This window comes from Oryctolagus cuniculus, chromosome 7, assembly GCF_051225735.1.
Source record: "Oryctolagus cuniculus isolate XC-2025 breed Fujian yellow rabbit chromosome 7, ASM5122573v1, whole genome shotgun sequence".
In the NCBI taxonomy this organism is placed as follows: Eukaryota; Metazoa; Chordata; class Mammalia; order Lagomorpha; family Leporidae; genus Oryctolagus; species Oryctolagus cuniculus.
This window is the reverse complement of record NC_142873.1, coordinates 91,384,897-91,403,959: the sequence shown is the minus strand read 5'-3', so window position 1 is coordinate 91,403,959 and position 19,063 is coordinate 91,384,897. Positions and strand designations below refer to the sequence as shown.

General features: G+C 37.1%; 1 long non-coding RNA gene across 2 annotated transcripts in view; it reads right to left on the bottom strand.

Moving 5' to 3' along the window:
• Positions 1–3,338: 3,338 nt before the first annotated feature.
• Positions 3,339–19,063, bottom strand: part of LOC138850624 (uncharacterized) — a 166,644-nt gene continuing 150,919 nt past the window's right edge. For both annotated transcript variants that reach the window (XR_016237237.1, XR_016237240.1), the window contains one exon: positions 3,339–4,154. This is a non-coding gene — a long non-coding RNA (uncharacterized LOC138850624). The remainder of the gene's footprint in view (positions 4,155–19,063) is intronic.

Here is a 19,063-nt window from a genome sequence, read left to right as displayed (position 1 = left end):
CTCATGTTTCTGTCACTTGTTACAGTAGAATTGCTAAATATGGAACATTAAAAATACAACATTTTTTATGTGTTTTCTTTTTTTTAACTTTTATTTAATGAATATAAATTTCCAAAGTACAGCTTATGGATTACAATGGCTTCCCCCCCATAACGTCCCGCCCACCCGCAACCCTCCCCTTTCCCACTCCCTCTCCCCTTCCATTCACATGAGGATTCATTTTCGATTCTCTTTTATATACAGAAGATCAGTTTAGCATGCATTAAGTAAAGATTTCAACAGTTTGCTCCCACACAGAAACACAAAGTGAAAAATACTGTTTCAGTACTAGTTATAGCATTAAATCTCAATGTACAGTACATTAAGGACAGAGATCCTACATAGGGAGTAAGTGCACAGTGACTCCTGTTGTTGACTTAACAAATTGACACTCTTGTTTATGGCGTCAGTAATCACCCCAGGCTCTTGTCATGAGCTGCCAAGGCTATGGAAGCCTTTTGAGTTCACCAACTCTGATCATATTTAGAGAAGGTCGTAGTCAAAGTGGAAGTTCTCTCCTCCCTTCAGAGAAAGGTACCTCCTTCTTTGATGATCTGTTCTTTTCACTGGGATCTCACTTGCAGAGATCTTTCATTTAGATTTTTGTTTTTGTTTTTGTTTTTGCCAGACAATATCAACTTTAATGATTATATCTTTTATGATAAGTTTTTGGCTAAGACTTAGGAGCAGAAATATTTTTTGAATACTTCATTATTTCTGCAACTATAACTTATGTAGGATGATACACAATGGGGACTAAAATGAGCAAGGACTTTAGAAGAGTGAAATTTATATTTAGCTCTAAAGATGAATAGGCATTTGCCATGTAGAGAAGGAAAAAATAAACGCTGAAAGAACAATCTGTAAAGAGCATGCAAATGTAGTAAAATTTTCCCATATTGAAGAGTGTGTGTCTTGCAGCAATAACATGTACATATTTGTCATTTTGTATGCAATTTGCCATTAATATAAAATCTAGAAGCTCACCACGCTTTGATTCTAGCAGATAAACAACCAAGCTAAGAATCTCAAAATCAATTTCAACATAAAATTACCAATATATATCAAAGCAGTGATATGCATATATTTTGCTTTGCTTACCTAATTTTAACATTTGTTATTAAATAATATTAATTTAAAAAAAACTAGGGGCGGGCATTGTGGTATAGCAATTTAAGCAACCACTTGGGACATGTATGTCTTATACCAGAGTGCTTTCTCTGCCTCCAATCCAGCTTCCTGCTAATATGTCTGGGAAAGCAACTGAAAATGGCTCAGATGTTTGGGTTCCTGTGACCCTGTTGGGAGACCAAGATGGTGTTTCCGGCTCGTAGCTTCAGATTGCCGAAGCCCTGGAAGTTGTGGCTAGATGGGGAAGTGAAGCAGCTGATGAAAAATCTCTCCTTTTGTGTCTTTCCCTATCTGTCAATCAGCCTTTAAAATAAATATTTTTAAAAGAAAGGAAAATAGCACTTGATTTGTATTACATTAAAACAGATGCTAGGCTATGCTATATAACACAAAGACCTACAATAACTCAATGATTACAATGGTAGAACTCAAACATGGAGAATGCGCATTTGGACTACAATATCACTTCTGTACGCCTGATGTTGTGAGAACCAGTTTCTGGGAAATAAGACAGTTTGGAGAATACAGTACTTTCTCTTCTATATTCACCAATTCTAAAGGAGCCTTTATAGAGCAGTTACATGCTTCGAGCATACAGAAGAGTAAAACTTAAATAACAGGATCTTCCATGATCTCACTTTGAGAGAAATTGCTGTTAATATTTCAGTATTTCCTTCTAGTACTTTGTCTGAGCATAAAGATGACAGGTGTAGGTAGTGTTTTTCAACTTGACAGTAATATACATATCATGTTATATGATATGTAACTGAATACATCACATGCATATAGTTTGATACTTCTGATTATCACATATTTTATACCACACTTTACCAAGCTATTCTTATCATTGAGTATTTTTCTCCAGTGTTTAATTATGACAAAATGAATTACTATACACATATATATCATATGTGTGTGTATATATATATATGCAATTTTGTCCTTTGGATCAATTCATAAAAATGAAAATACTCTTAAAGTATATTGGCTTTCAGGGAGTGCAGTGGAGGATGGCCCAAGTGCTTGGGCCCTGCACCCCGTGGGAGACCAGGATAAGTACCTGGCTCCTGCCTTCGGATCAGCACGGTGCACCGGCCGCTGCACGCCGGCCGCGGCGGCCATTGGAGGGTGAACCAACGGCAAAAGGAAGACCTTTCTCTCTGTCTCTCTCTCTCTCACTGTCCACTCTGCCTGTCAAAAAAATAGTATATTGGCTTTTTTAAGGCTGTGTAAAATTATTCCATTTTTGCCGTCTAAAATTTCCCTATTTATGATCCCACCAAGTGTCCAGGAGAGAGTTTATCTTGCAAAGCTCTAGTTAGTTCTGACACGCAACTTGATATTTAAAACTGAAAACAGCCCAACCCATATTCCAGAGCAAGTAAAAACTCAAGCAAGAGGAAAATGAAAATATGAACCCCTATGCCTGTGTAATGAGCATGAAGCTGATTTTCCTAATATAGATGTTCTATGACTTGATGGCTCTTCACCAGTACTCCTGAGGGATTGCATTGGTGAGTCATCACCTCCCATAACATAATCCAAGTATCAGAAAAAAAAAAAAACACACACACACAAAAAAAAACACTAAAATCTTCAGTTAAGACCAAAGGTAAAGGTCCTTGTTGCCACCTCTCACTCCAGTCACTACATATACACGTTTTTTGTCGGGGTTGGAGATGGAGAATGACAGTCTTGGCAACTCCATCCAGTACACATTTTTACCAGTGCATCTGATTGGCATCACGTGGTTACAGTAAATGTTTTATTTTGTAAAGCATAAACTACTATTTCATCCAATGCAAACATCCTAAAGATCTATGTTTTCAATTATTTATCGTGTTTCTATTTTTTCCTTACAGGGGTTGTAGCTTTTCTGTCCTTGATGATGACTGCAAGTTAGTCAACAATCCTGAATAGGTGTGCATCCGTTTTAGTGAGTACAGAGTAAAAGCAATGAATTCAGCTATGGTACAGGACTCTTTTCCTGAGTTTTAAGGAAAACACCTAGAAATATAGCATTTGTTAAGACAACTGTTAAAGATTCTTGAGATAAAATTTCATTAGAAGAAATACACTCTTGTTCAAATTACTTCTGTGACTTCCTGTTATTAAAAAAAAATTTTTTTTTTTTTTTTAATTTTTGACAGGCAGAGTGGACAGTGAGAGAGAGAGAGACAGAGAGAAAGGTCTTCCTTTTTGCCGTTGGTTCACCCTCCAATGTCCGCCGAGGCCGGCGCACTGCGGCTGGCGTACCGCATTGATCCGATGGCAGGAGCCAGGAGCCAGGTGCTTCTCCTGGTCTCCCATGGGGTGCAGGGCCCAAGCACCTGGGCCATCCTCCACTGCACTCCCTGGCCACAGCAGAGAGCTGGCCTGGAAGAGGGGCAACCAGGACAGAATCCGGCGCCCTGACCGGGACTAGAACCCGGTGTGCCGGCGCCACAAGGCGGAGGATTAGCCTAGTGAGCCATGGCGCCGGCAGAAAACAAGTTTAATACCCTGAAGTCCTTACTTTACTCTTCTGTAGGACATTGGCAATTAACATCTGGAACTGGAAAATTTACTAGAAGACCTACATAGACAATACTCAATCCTCAAATCTTCATTTACCCTTTTTTTTTTTTTTTTTTTGGAGAGGCCAGGTATTAACGAGCAGTTCTTTGGGAAAGTGTTCTTCCAGCCTAATTCCATAACAAGCTCTTGAGTTCTTTGTCAAACACATGTTTCCAAACCGGCAGTAGCAAACACAGCTACGTTGCTCTGTGTTTAGAGGGCAAAGTGGAGGAAAATCCCAGTGTGACGCTGCTGGGGCATGCTCACAAATGGTCCAAGTCGGCCGAAACGAAAGGTTGTAAATCACGATCCGAAGGAGATTGATGATGTTTGTGGAATATTCTCTCTGGGTGCCAAAGAGGTGTTTGTTCCTGAGGCTTAAGAATTATTTTTGTGGAAGGCTTTTATCATTAATGTTGATGATATGCCTGCAACCAAAGAAAAGACAGAGAGAGAAGGAGAGAGAGAGAGAGTGAGAGAGACTTAGAGCAGCACACTGATTTGTATTTTTTGCATGACAAAAACTTTTATCATCGATCATACTGACAGTTATGATTTGTTAAAGTTTTCTTCAGGGTGTTTGTTACAAACCTGGAATTTATTGTTTTGTGATTTGCATCTTGATTTCCAAGGTATAGAGAATCTGTAGCACAGAGACACTCACAATATTCTACAAGCATTAGACCTACTTTACATACAGTAGGAGACCATTTTAAGCACAGATCCTTGGTGTACAATAAATTAGTTCTTTTGTAAGAGGCTGGCTTTCCTTTTTATGAGGTGTTAAATAAGGATGGCCTCAATGCAAAAACATTGACTAAATTGGCACACAGCAGACACAGTCCTATAATTGAGTGTTTCATTTAGCAAAATGTATCACACATGCACATGGACTACATGTGTGATTAGAAAAAGAGATTTAGGAAGAATAAGCAAAATTTCTGACTCCTTTTACAAGCCTAAAAGCTCTTATAAAATCACTTATTGTAAGAGATAATAAAACTTTTAAAATTGTTGAAATCCATCTGAATTTTATTTATTTTTGTTTTCTTTCTCATTTGCTGGAAGAATTCCCGTTAAGAAGTAATTTGTAGCATAAAACTGAACTTTAAAGTTAATATATTCTACTCTAAATCCATTTTGAATTATTCCCCCAAGTCCTCCCTAATACAACAATGAAACATGCATGGAATTGTATTTCATGGAAGTTTGGTGTTCTATTAGGTTTTTAGCATGTTCAAATTCTACATACATGAGTAATGTAAGTATAGTGAACTATTCATAGAGAGTGTTTAACCTAGAATGGCAACATTTTTATCAAAAGCTGCTGAAACTTCAAAATTCTTCTTTTAGGTGCCATGTAACAATTAGCTAATTGACCAAAAAAAAAAAAAGTTAAGGACTGCTTGGGGGGATATCAACAGAAGTGTTCATCATTTTCGAAGCTCTCAGTCCATGTTACATAATGAGAAGTCAGCCATGTCTAACCTTTATTGGAGCATTTTATGATCAAGGAAGCTTTTTTCTGACTAGCAAAATGTGGTGAAATAAAAGGAATTTGACAGTTTTATTCACTATTCTTCATGAGTTCCCCAAATAATAAATGTTGAATTTGTATGAATTGACATATAAGAAAGATAAATCCACAGGGGATTTTCAAGTTAACCCAGAGAGATAAGACGAGTGTCATCGTGGAAAAGGATTGCCTCTGAAGTAGAAAACTTCAGTTTTGCATTTTCAGCCCTGTTTGCCTTGGAGTGTAATTTAATATCTATCTTGTGTCTCATTTGCCTTATAGTAAAAGAATGGTTTCAACTAGATGAATATTCAGAGCTAAAAATCTACGAGGGTTATTTGTAATCTTTTTATCTACCTCTATATCTGTAACATCGAAATATCTATATTTGTATCTGTATATAAAATGAGAGCAATTTGTCCTGATAATGATATAGTCCAAGAAGATATAACTGCACAGTGCTGAAAGATTTTAGGAAGATGGTCCAAGGGTTTGGGCCCCTGCACGCACTTGGGGGACCAGGAAGAAGGTGCTGGCTCCCGGCTTCAGAGCAACCCAGCTCCAGCTGTTGTGGCCATTTGAAGGAGTGAGCCAGCAGATGGAAGATCTTTCTCTCTGTCTCTCCCTGTCTCTTTCTGTAACTCTACCTCTCAAATACATAGTCTTAAAAAAATAAAGAGTGCTCAATCCAAATAGTGCCTTCGTGAATGCTCCCCTGGAATTTCTAAATGCAGCTTAAATCAAATAATAAGCCCCTCTGAACATCTTTTCTGAGGTTACACAGCTTCTCACGGAGTACCATCTGTATTTCACTGCAATGTTCAACTTTATTGGATCACAGATTTGTTCTTGGTACACTTTGGACTGGAGACATTGATACAGTACACAAGTGTTGTCTATGATGCAATTTATGGTTGAAAAGTAAAATGAGTATAAAGAGTATAGGAATAAATCCATAAATGTTCTATACCTTGCCAAATTTCCAGGACAAATATAATCTATAACATTTCTTTTTCCTAAATACAAACATCTAAACCAAATACATGGTGCCTTTATTTGTATAACATATCTCTTCATTCAATTTCAGATTCTATGAACATTAATTCATCATGTTTTATATGCTAAGCTTAGACTAGGCACTTTCATGTAAATCTTCTCTTTAACCCTCAAAGCATCCTGTAAGTAGATACTTTTTATCTCAATGAGTCCCTGCAACAACTTAAAGCAGTAGGAGTTTTAGCCTCATGTTGTCTGTAAGGTGACAAGAGTCACTTGTCTGCCAGTGAGTTCCAGAGGCAGCAGCTGGAACTTAAATTCCTATTCACAATAATAATAGATATTCAAAATAAATATAATTATTTTGTGCTACATAAACAGTAGAAATGAAAATCCTTCTTTCATGGATCTTACCTTCTAGTGAAACATAGTGAACAAACACTACAAATAACTTACACATAGATGGCAATTAGTCTTGCAGAAAATAATTAATAAGGAAAGAGAGATAGAAGCTTTCGATTTTAAGGAGGCCATGTTGGGAAGCTTTCCTGAATGAAGCCCTAAAGGAAAGGAACGAGTCAATAGGTAACTTGGAAGAGAAATGCTCCAGGCAGAGAGAATAGCATGTACAAAGGCTGGAGCATGCTTGGTGGTCATAGCAGAGCAAAGAGGCCAGCAGGTGTTGAGAAACAAGAACATGAGTGAAAGTACAAAAGATGAAGTGAGAGGTGGGCATTGTGTCGCACTGGGTTGACACCACTGTATTGGAGTGCTGGGATCTAATCTCACATCTGCTTCCATTCAGCTTCCTGCTAATATGCACACTGGGAGGTGTCAGATGATGGCTGAAGTATATGGGTCCATGCCACCCATGTGGGGGAGCTGGATGGTGTTTCTGGCTCCTGGATTTGGACTGGCCCGGACCCAGAGGTTGCATGTATTCAGACATGAACCAGAAGATGTAAGATCTCTCTCTCTGTCTCTCTGTCTCTCTCTTTTTGTAACTCTGTAAAAAAAGAAAAGGTGGGCAGGCGGGCGGGTAGGACAGAAGGAAGGAAAGAAGGAAGAAAAGGTGAGAAGTATAAGGATAGGGATAGGGACAACAGCACAAATGAGTCCAGTAGACCAGGAAAATCCAGCCACGGTTTGAACAGAAGAACCTCAAGCAATGACGGATTAAACTAGACTTAAAAGATTGCCATTTTGAGAGCTGTCTGAAGAGAGCAAGGTTCAAAGAAGAGAAACTGGGTTATTGCAATAATCCAAATGAGTGCTGGGGGAAACATGGGCCAGGTTACAGTAGTGGAATTGGTACGAGGTGGAAGAATACTGGGAGTATGGTTGTGAAGGTAAAGATCATAGAAGTAAGAAAGAACCTAAGTATTTGCAAAGATTAAGTAGCCAAGGATTTGAACAGAGATTTCTGACTGGAATACAGCCCTTTTAAGAATAACAGTGTCTTGGGGGCCGATGCTGTGGTATAGCGGGGAAAACTGTCGCCTGCAGGGCTGACATCCCATATGGGCGCTGGTTCGAGACCTAGCTGCTCCATTTCTGATCCAGCTCTCTGCTATGGCCTGGGAAAGCAGCAGAAGATGGCCCAAGTCCTTGGGCCTCTGCACCTGCATGGGAGACTCAGAGGAAGCTCCTGGCTCCTGGCCCCTGGCTCTGGATTGGTGCAGCTCTGGCCACTGCGGCCAACTGGGGAGTGAACCAGCAGATGAAAGACCTCTCTTTCTCTCTGCCTCTCCTTCTCTCTCTTTGTGTAATTCTGATTTTCAAAGTAAATAAATAAACCTTTAAGAAAAAGAAAAAAAAAAAAGAATCACAGTGTCTTAAACCACCAAGCACCGTTATGACTTCTCCTTAAAGAAAATTTGCTTATTTTCAGTTTACTTCCCCTGAAATATGGCAATTTCCAAGTTACAATGATTTTCCGTATGATTACTCATGAGTTAAAAAAAATGGTTGAAAAATGATCTCATTTGTTAGAAATGCTGGAATTCTTCCTCTAAGAAAAATAAGCTACTATCAATTATATGCTTTTCTTCAATTAACTGTCAATTTAATTAATTATTTTTTCTTAGCAAACAGACATTTTAATGGAACAATTCTGCTTTTGCAAAAGTCAGAACAGACTATTCAGTGTGTATACTATACATTGGAGTATTTTTTTGTACAATTCTTTGCTTTCCATCAGTTTCCAAATCACTATACATTGAAGGTTTTTTGCCATATGATAAGCTTTCAAATTTTTATATACATACATCAAAAAGTCAGTGGGTAATTCTTACCCTATTTTTGGCCTCCTTTAAGGATAATTATTATTACCAATCAGTTTCCTAGGAAGAAACAGTCTCTCTGTCAATTCATCTTCTCCATCTGCTTTCACATACTGCAAAATTATAATCATCCATAATTTGTGATAGACTCTTGCCAAACGTTGCTAAAACAATTTGGAAAGTGCCAGACGAGGATACTTGCCAACTTACACACATTGCAGATGCTTTTGTTCTTTATACTTTTCTCCAGAAAAGTTGAATGTGGAAGTTATTTTTGATGGGCTTGTTAATTCCAAAGTAACTGTGACAGTGAATTCATTTTATCTATCTAGAACAAATGACATTTTCCCCCTAAAGGTGGTGATACAACTCTTAGGGCACTAAATTTTGCAATCCCTTAAAGGAGACAGCCTCCGAACTTAAAGAAAAATCATTAGGCTGTTAAGATTTTTGATCATGATAATAGACAGCTATGTTTGTGCATTTATCACACTATAGTTTTTTTGGTCATTGTTTTAGATTACACTCCTATTTATTAAAAAAAAAAAACTTACTGTCAAAGAGTATTCTGTGTTATACCAGCAGTAGCCTCATACATTTGCGTAAGTGTATTCAATGATGTTCACACATAGTGAAATAGCCTAATGATGCATTTCTCAGAACCATTCCCCCCTATTAATGCATAATTCTGTGTGTACACATATGTGTATTCTCCTATTGTGTCTCTCTGGAGAGCCTTACTCAATACAACCAGAATTCAAGACATAATTTTTTAAATTTGGTTAAGCCAAGAGTTGGGTATCAAGCGCCTGAGTTTAGCTAACCAAAAGTCCTGAAGTGACTAAAACCTAGGAGAAATAATGAAATTCTGCTCAAAGTTGTTTTTATTTTTGTAACAAATCTGAACTAGCAGTAAAGCGACTGAAAGACCATCCTGAAGATGAAGTGTAGAAGGGTGGGAATAGTCCCCGGTACCTCCTTTTATCCCACGTTGAATTGATGGTCTGAGCAGTTGGCAAGGAATGAGCAGTGTGGATGATGCCAGAACTTAGGGATTCATCACAGGACACTTAGGGGAATTCTATGGCATGGCCATACTTATTATATGCTCTGTTTTTGTTGCTATTCCACCGAACCTACCCAGTTCTCAAAGAAGGCAGAGCGGCTAACTATAGGGTTCCCTATTTCTTCTAACATTCTTTTCTGTCTTTCTGTTTTTGTTTTTTTATGAGCTGGTTTTCAAATTTATCTGCAGTGCATATCCATTATTTGTGTGATTACAAAATGAATTCACAGCTATGTATTAAATTTAAAGGCCACTGAAACAGAAAACTCACATCATCATCTCCTGCATGTAATACTTGTTGACTGTATTAGCTTTCTAAATAAAGTCCAAATTCTCAGTATTGAATTTTAAGACTGTCAGTAAGGTAGCAATAAACATTTTTCTTCTTAAGTCAATTAAATTCATTTTTTCTGGCAAACAAATGATCCTTGAGATGTTATTATACTAAATCAAAGACAGTACGAGAACACTTATTTACTGTTTGTTTGTAGTTTGTCTATTTAATTTCTTCAATGAATGAGACATCATCATTATTTGTTTTGTGATCATATTTTATTTCAATCAGTGGAAGGGTAAAAAAAGATTGACCAAGGGCAGCTAACACAATTTGATAAATAGGACTCTAGGGAAATAGATGAATAAAAGAAGACATTTCAATTTGTGTTGAGATCTAAGGAGACTTTACAAACATCTGTGCATTTTTGTCTAATTTCCATGAACAATGTTTAACAGCCTCAATTTTGTATCTTTAATGTTCAGCTAAGAACTGTCCTTTCAGCTTCCATAACTGTTGCTATATTATGTGTAATTATTTTCTTCAGTATATAGCAGATTATTTACATAAGAACATAGATTAAAATTTAAGTTTTTTATTATTTAATAATAATACATACTTATATTTTAAAACATAGGGACAAGGACTACATAGTAATATCCAATCTTCAATTTTGAAATGGAATAGGTATTTGTAGAGTTTATTTAACACATAATGTTCTCCTTGTAGCTTAAAAAGATTATTTAACCTAAATTAGTAATATTATTCAATAGGATGTTACCTTTTTTTAAAGATGAATCATCTTCATCCATTTCTATGCCATATTTAAATATGCTACCACAAAAAAAATTTCCCATGCACTACAAAATATTGCCAAAAGTTTTAACCTCATGCTAACTATAAATAATGCTTAAATGATGCTGTAATTTTTGCAATCTGGGGCTATTCACAGATGAATTATTCAAGTAAAAACGATATCTCTACTACAGTAGTCTTGCCTCATTATCTCATTCCAAGATGAATGAAGAGGAGGAGAAGTGTTGAGCTGATTCATATGGTTGCCAAAGTTAAACTGTTGTGTAATCAATCCTAATACTATTTGGTAATGTAAAAGTTGAGATATTTTTAACAATATCAAATTCTTATGAAACTGAAGAATTTCTGTAAAATGGAATCACATTTTATTTGAAACATGTTACATTACAATGTTAAGTAAATTTTGTAGAAGAAAATGTATTGCCACATAAAATATTGAAAGTATTTACCTATATTTTATGTAGACTTTGCAATGTTAGATAAAAGATGTGGGTATATCAAAACACACTCATTCTTTGTGTAAAGTCAAAGCTTTATTCCTAACATTAGAAAAGGCAAAGGAATATATTATTTGATTTGGAAAGTTTTGAAAGATTGGTCTTACTGCAAATATTCAGGGATCTTACTGATAGATTAATACGACCTTCCTCTTTAGGGCACAACACCATCATCTGTATCCTTTAGAGTCAATTCATAAAGCCTGTAAGCATGTTTTGGACAATGCACAAATACACAGGGACAGATACGGACACAGTGATGGGAAACCCTGCTTAGAATGCCTGCATCCCGTATGGGAGTGACTGGGTTCTAGTCCTGCTTCCATTTCCAATTGCAGTTTCCTGCTAATGCATACCCTGAGAGGCAGAAGATTATGGATCAAGTATCTAGGTCCCTGCCACTCATGTGGGAAACCCAGTCAGAGTTCCAGGCTCCCAGCTTTAGCCAGGCCCATCCAAAGCTGTTGCAAGCATTTGGGGAGTAAACCAACAGATGGAGGATCTCTGTCTTTCTATCTCTCTGCCTTCCTTTCAAATAAAATAAAATAATTTTTAAAATCAAGTAATAAAAATTTCAGTATTTAGAAAGAAAAGAGCACACACACACAAGCCATCAACTTACAGTCCATACATTTTGAATACACAGTTGGCTAATACTCAGGCTTCCTGTTTAGATCTCATCAGGAAGCAGAATTTGGTATTAAACAAGCATACTTTCCTTTTTTTTCCAGAAACTGATGCTAAAAATGTGTGTGTGTGTGTGTGTGTGTGTGTGAGAGAGAGAGAGAGAGAGAGAGATAGAGAGAGAAAGAGAGAGAGAGAGAGAGAGAGAGAGAGAGAATATTTTCAGCGATAGTATCACAGGGAACCTATCATCTTTCCTCGTGACCACTGAAACAGTCTCTCAAATATCCCTTCACATTCATTCTTTGCCACTCCTAAAACATTCTCAAACAGCACCCAGCCATCTTTTCTAAAAACTGGAATTTAAATGTCTCATTCTCCTGCTTAAAAATCTTTACCTGTTTCCTGTTTTCCTGTGCAAGAAGACCCGAGTGCATTGGCAAGTCTACGCAGGCATTGTGTGGTCTCACTCTTCATCCACTTTATCAGCTACCTGGCCACCTTGGGCCTCATGCCTAACTGCACCCCTAACATTTTGGCCTGCTTTAAACTTCTACAAATCATGATGCTCCTATACATGTACCTTCAAATCCCTATTCATATTTCTTGTCTCAGCTTAAACGTAGCTTTCTCAATGAGGTTTTCCACAGTTCTGCACACTGACTTAGATGTACTTATTGATAATGCCATGGTTCCTTCAATTCACTGATTGCTGCTATAATTAAAAAGAAATTTTCCATCTCTCCACTTTCTCCAAACTACATGCTCCCCAAGGATGAGAACATTCACTCAAATAACCTCTATCATATCTGACACATTATAAACGCAGACAAAATATTTTTGGATTACAGAAGCTTTTTATGCAGTTTTAAATAGTAAAGTTTACCAGCACACCTTTGCTTATTTAAATGCCTTATTTATGCCTTTGCATTTGTCAATGTAGACCATATCCCCATGCAAATCTTCTCCATGACATTTACATTGAGATTTTATCTTTGAGTCTCCCTTTTATTTAGTACTGATGGTCTATCCTTAGCATGCAGTTCACTACCTGGTGTCCTAAGTGATCTTGGTGACCACATTTGGGATTCTTTGACAGCAGAAATTGTGCACCCTACAACAGCCACGCCATAGCTCCTATAATATGCAGAGGAGAAACACCGTAGACAATGCTGTAGAAGAGTGTGGAATGTAGTCTAAGTTAATAGCCTCAAGAAACGTATACAAAGTCCAGATATTTCTACCAGATTACGTGTTATTTAGACATAACTGGAAGTGGTTGGAAAAGTGATTTGGTTACCGTCAAGTGTAACTTGCTTAGGAGGAAGACTCTTCTCAGGCCTGTATTGGGAGCATGTGTAGTCTGTTAAATAGGAGGAAGATATTCCCCCTAAAAGGTGCACTTACATTTACCTCGGGCAGTCCGGATATTTGTTTTTGGATGTCTCTGCACAAAAGTATCAATATTTAGAAGGGTCACCCAGTCCTTTGAGTTTTCAACATTTATAACAACAAGGTTATCTTCCGAATGGATGCTGAGTACAACATGAGATATTGCTTAGACCTGGCAGCCAGCTTGCTCCCAGAGAATGAAAGCGGTTTGCATCATTTCAAACTAAGTTTTCTAGACCAAGTAAAATACATCATTCTCGATAATGCATTAATCTCACATGTAAGCAAGAATATGCAGCTTTCATATTTGCATTTACTATAATACTCCAGGAAGCCATTTCCATGAAAGGCAGTGAAGGAAAATGTTTTCATGTAGTAAATGTTATGGCGTGTGTGTGTGCGTGTAATATTCAAATGGGATATCCACACATAAGAATATTTACATGAAACCTGAAAAAATCCAAAGTCACCACTTCCTTCTAAGGGAGGTATTCACTGGTGAATCCCTAATTCTCTTAACTGGATCAGAGATTAAAAAAAAAAATTCTGCCCTTTTCTTTTTCCCATTTTTAACAGCAGAGAGAGATCTTCATTACTTGCTCGTCTATTTTTAAAGATATTTTAGTTTCTAGGCGAAATTTTAAGAATTCCATGCTCAGGAAGGCTTCCACTCAGCAATATCCCAGAAAGGGAGTGTGTGTGTGTGTGTGTGTGTGTGTGTGTGTGTGTGAAGGAGGGATACTGGGAAACAAACGGCCCATAACCCCAAATCCATAAGTACACCAGTCTGAATGCAGACAGAGCTCTCAGTTTGTGGCTGAGATGCCCTCCTGGTCTCTCCAGTGTACTCTCTTGGTTTTTTTCTCTTCATTAAACTTAGCTGCCATGCTTACTGTTAAAATAACATAATAAAAGAGAGCTATTTTAAAAATCTATTTCTAAATTTTATTTATTTACTTGAAAGGCAGACAGATGAAGAGAAACAGAGTGGGCTCCAATTTCCTGGCCCAAATGCCTACAACAGCCCTCGCAGGAGCTAGAACAGGAAGCAAAGAGCTCCATCCAGGTTTCCAAGGAAGTGGCAGGAATCCAGGCCTGTGGCTGCCTCCCAGGGTGCTCATTGACAGGTAGAGTGGATCTGGGCATCAAACCCAGTGACTCTGATCGGAGAAGCAGGCACAATTTTGCTTATGTCTTAACTAGTGGGCCAAATCAAATGTCACCCCAAAATTAAAAATTTCAATTGGAAAAAAAAGTCTGCTCTTTTGATCAAAGACAAGCAAAATGCTTTTGTAACAGAGCAAATTATAGGTAAACAAATTAAATAAGAAGAGATGATTGACACACAAGGGATATTATTTTTGCCAAGTATTATATACTTGAAAAAATTAGTCAAACTCATTACAAATGTAGCATTTCAACCTTACACTCTCCTGGCAGTTCTGTTTTATTATTCATTACTGGACTGGGATAGTTAGAGCTGTGAGAAATGCATGCTTCTGGTTAGCTCTTAAAGACAAATATGTCTATCTAATAAATATGAGGTTCAGCTTTGGATCAATGAACTAGGAGCCAGGATTCCTGCAATTAATTCATGAATCTTTGACTGATTTTCCCATAGATCTGGGAAGAGCCACTTAAGTTCTTATATCTTCACTTTGCAATGTGAATAGCAACACAGGATATGCATTATAAATTCTTTGCAAAAAGCACTTTAAGACACTTTGATGAGAAGTACCATATTAAAGCAAAGTATTACTGTTATTCATTTGGCTGCTTGCAAAACATTGTGAACAAAGAAAAGTGTGAGCTCATGGCATGCTAGATAAGGGATGCTGAAAATCATTACTGTAGTGATTTTTCGCAGAGTAAACAAGTACAGTTCCATAAGCAGTTGTCACTGATGGAGACATGGCAGCCTCTTAGCTCATGCTGCACACCCAATGCCATGAGAAATCTAACAGCTGATTTGGCTTTCTGGGTGGGATCTTTTTTTTCTTAGTGCTTTGTATCTTATAAGCAATTCATATTCAACTATACTGCATACTATTGCTTCTAAACTCAGGAGAGGTTATATGTTTATAAGTGGTATAATTGAATACAGTTTGGACAACACTCCCCCCACTGGTACAATAAAGTGATCGACAATGATGCCTTGCCAATTTTTAAAAATGCTTCACTGTTAGCTGAAGTCATATTTCATCTAATAACACAATGTTTATTAGTACTTCTTTTCTAATGAATTTTTTCAAATATAACTTTGAGTTTAACTTCCTCTTTCCTTGTCATTAGTTAACTGAGGATATTTTTATACTCTGCAAATGAAGTCCTTATGCAAAAATAAAGCTTAACTTTCTGGTGCCTTATTGAGAACATGTATCCCACTTTCAAAGACTACAAGCCATCAACGATGTGTTGGCATTTTTTTCCCTTAAAAGAAACCAGAAACCTCTTGCCTTAGCCAAGCATGCTCATTGATCAGAGGGTTTTCTTAAATTGACTTGTCATCAGAGAAAACCTCATTTTCTTTCTTCCTTCCTCCCTCTATCCTCAATGAAGAGGTCACTGATGGGAACAAGAATATATCACAGAAAGAAGTTTAGAATTTCGCCTTGGCCTTTTCAAAAAGCTCCATCCAGCGCAAGTTCACAAAACCTTACATTTCACGGAGGCCTACTACCTTAAAATAGAAAAACTAAGAAACTGCAGAGAATAGTTCTTGTATTTTTCTCAAAGAAACATTGTCTTCCAATGTGAGATTGTAAGAATTTATGGTTTATGAATAATTGCAAGTTGTAAAACCACTACTCAGTGGTTTTATTTTCCTTCTAGAATGGCTATTTGTTCTGATCTACAGGGTTCAGGTCAGGTGTTATGGATGTGGTCTGATTATATTAGATAGTATAAATAGACCCAGGATAGACATGTAGTGGCTGGAGAAAACTCAAAAAATTACCTTAAGAAAAGTGGCCCATTCAGCAGTTGACATTAGTCCTTTTCACAAAGAATTATCCTTCAACTTTATCTTCTGAGTTTTATTTTATTTTAGATTCAATCATTTTTTATATTAACTTTTTTAAGTATATAATGCAATAAAGAGGAAAACAACTGATTTTGAAAGAATAGATTTAAGAATTAAGGACACATTTTACGAAATGGATCCAGACGTTGCCAAGAACTGATCCGACAAGTCTGTTTCACTAGCCCCTCCACACTCAGTGTGCCTCAGACCATATGTAGATCCTCCTCCCTATGGGCCAGGATTGTCATCTAACTCACTGTTTGTTGCTATATTCCCTGCACTGGCTGGCACAAAGGCACACTCAAACATTGATGAATAAATGAATAAAAATAATATATCTAATCCCCAAATTATGAAGCAATAAGACATCTTCTTAACCAAATTAATCTTTCTTAGGACTCCACCCTGCATGTGAATAATGGCATAGGAATCTCTCTGTATCTCATTGGCTATTGGTTTAAGTAGACCATTCCTATTGAGGTTTGCCTATTAACATTAAAATTACTACTTCAAAGTCATTCACCAAACATGTCTTTACAATCTAAATTTTTGTTCTTAATTTTTTTTGCTGTTGCCTGAAAAATTGTTAATATACAGATTGTTTTTATTTGCAAATCTGTACGGAATATCTTCTTGCCTCTTTTACACATATAAATCACTATTGAAAGTACTAGGTAGCCCCTGAAATCTCCATTATAACCCGAAGAATACATCTGATGATTTTTAAGTATTTTCCCCTATATTCCCTCTGTGAGTAAGGGACTGGTATTGTGGCACTGCTCATGTGTATTCCATATGAACACTGGTTCAAGTCCCAGCTGCTCTACTTCTGATCCAGCTCCTTGCTAATTCTCCTCCAACAGAAGATGACCCAACCCTGCCACTGACATGGGAGACCCGGATGGAATTTCAGGCACCTGTCTTCACCCTTGCCCAGTCCTGGATATTGTGGATATTATGAGATTGTACAGCAAATAGAAGACCTCTCCCTCTCACACACATGCACTTTCTCCTCTCTTTCTCTCCCTCCCTCTCTCTCTGTAACTCTGCCTTTCAAATAAATAAATAAATCTATAAAAAAGGAAAACACTGGGCACCAGTTCCTGTCCAGGTTGCTCCACTTCCAATCAAGTTCCCTTCTAATGACATGGGAAAAAAGCAGCAGAAGATGGCCTAAGTGTTTGGGCCCTTGCCACTCACAATTGGGCAGTCAAATCACTAGAGCTGACATCTAAGATCTGATACTCTCTAGCTGATTAACCTCAGGGCTATTGATTTCATAACCTTTATCCTGTTAAGGAGAAGTAGAGTGTGTTCCATTTCATGAAATTGTTGAAAGATAAAACACAAGGTATGAATAAAGTATGTATCAAAGTAATGAAACATGCTTTGTGCACAATACATGGGAAATTACTGTTTTAAACAAATAATCATTTCCTGGCCTTTTCCCAACAGTATGAGAGAAAACAGAGTTGTTTAAATGAGAATATTTTATGTGAGGATTTAGTCAGTCCAGATTCTTATATTTCATCACTCCTCATTGTAAAACCTACACTTGGGGGCTGGTGTTGTGCTGCAGGGGTTTAAGTTTTGATTCTTCCAGCTCCCTGTTGATGCACCTGGGAAAGCCGTGGAAGATGGCCCAGGTGCTTGGTCCCAAGCACTCATGTGAAAGACCTGTAGGAAGCTCCTGGTTCCTGACTTTGCCCTGGCACGTTACTGGACAGTTTTGTCATTTGAGGAGTGACCAACAGATGGAAAAACTCTCTTTCTGTTTCTCCCTCTGTTTCTGTAACTTTGCCTTGTCAAATACATGGATAAATGTTAAAAAAAAATAAATCTACACCTGATTAAAACTTACCTAGTTGAGTACCATTGAAGATCAGTTTTTGTCTTTGATTCCACCTTCAAAGTAGAATTAGATGAATATATATGTATTCCCAGAATCTGTTAGAAAAGGCACATTTTGGCCGTTTTAGCTTTTGTCCTAAGAACTATTTCATTCTCAATGATGTCTTGTCTTAATCTCATTGATGTATTTTGTTCATCTATTAGGTACCCCTGTTTCCTTCCATCTTTTCTAATAAATCCACGACAAAACAAAACAAGCAAAACAAAAGTGAATGAGCTAATATAAAGTTTGCTGTTTCCCTAAATTAGCTAAATCTCTATATAGTTCTGGCCCATTTTTTTCTGTATTTGTTGAACTGATGGAAAGTCACTCATAGTTTTCAACAGATTAATCAGGGAACATATGGAAGTAAGTTCTTTGTGCTTTAAAATTCTACAGAGCCCCTAACATTCACAATTTCTTCAGCTACTATCAAAGTAATAACTTCCAGGATAATCTTAGCATCTGTGGTCACTTCTGTGAAAAACCAACAAAATATTTTATCTTGGTGGGAAGTAGAATGTAAGCATAGCATCTTAGACTTGGAACCACAAAAACCTGGATTTTAATTCTATGTCTGTGTTCTATTTACTGTGTAATCTTAATCAAGTTATTCAAACTCTCGGAGACTTAATTTATGCTTTTGTGAAATGGTAGTAGCACTTTTATATGGTTACTATGATTTCATAAGGAAACATCCATAAAACTTATGGCTTGACACATGGTTAGTACTTAATGATAATCTTTTTGTTTTTCTTCTCATTTCATCTTAAGCTGTGATCATTACTAATTATGGAATTATCTGTGTGAATGCCTTCAAAGACAAGGTACCAAATTTGACAGTTTAATGACCTGAGGGGGGAAAAACTTGCAACTTTTCATTAGCCAAAGTGGTATGCATTAGTTGGAATAAAATTAACCTATAAGAATTTGGACAAGGGTCTCCATTTTCCTGAAGATG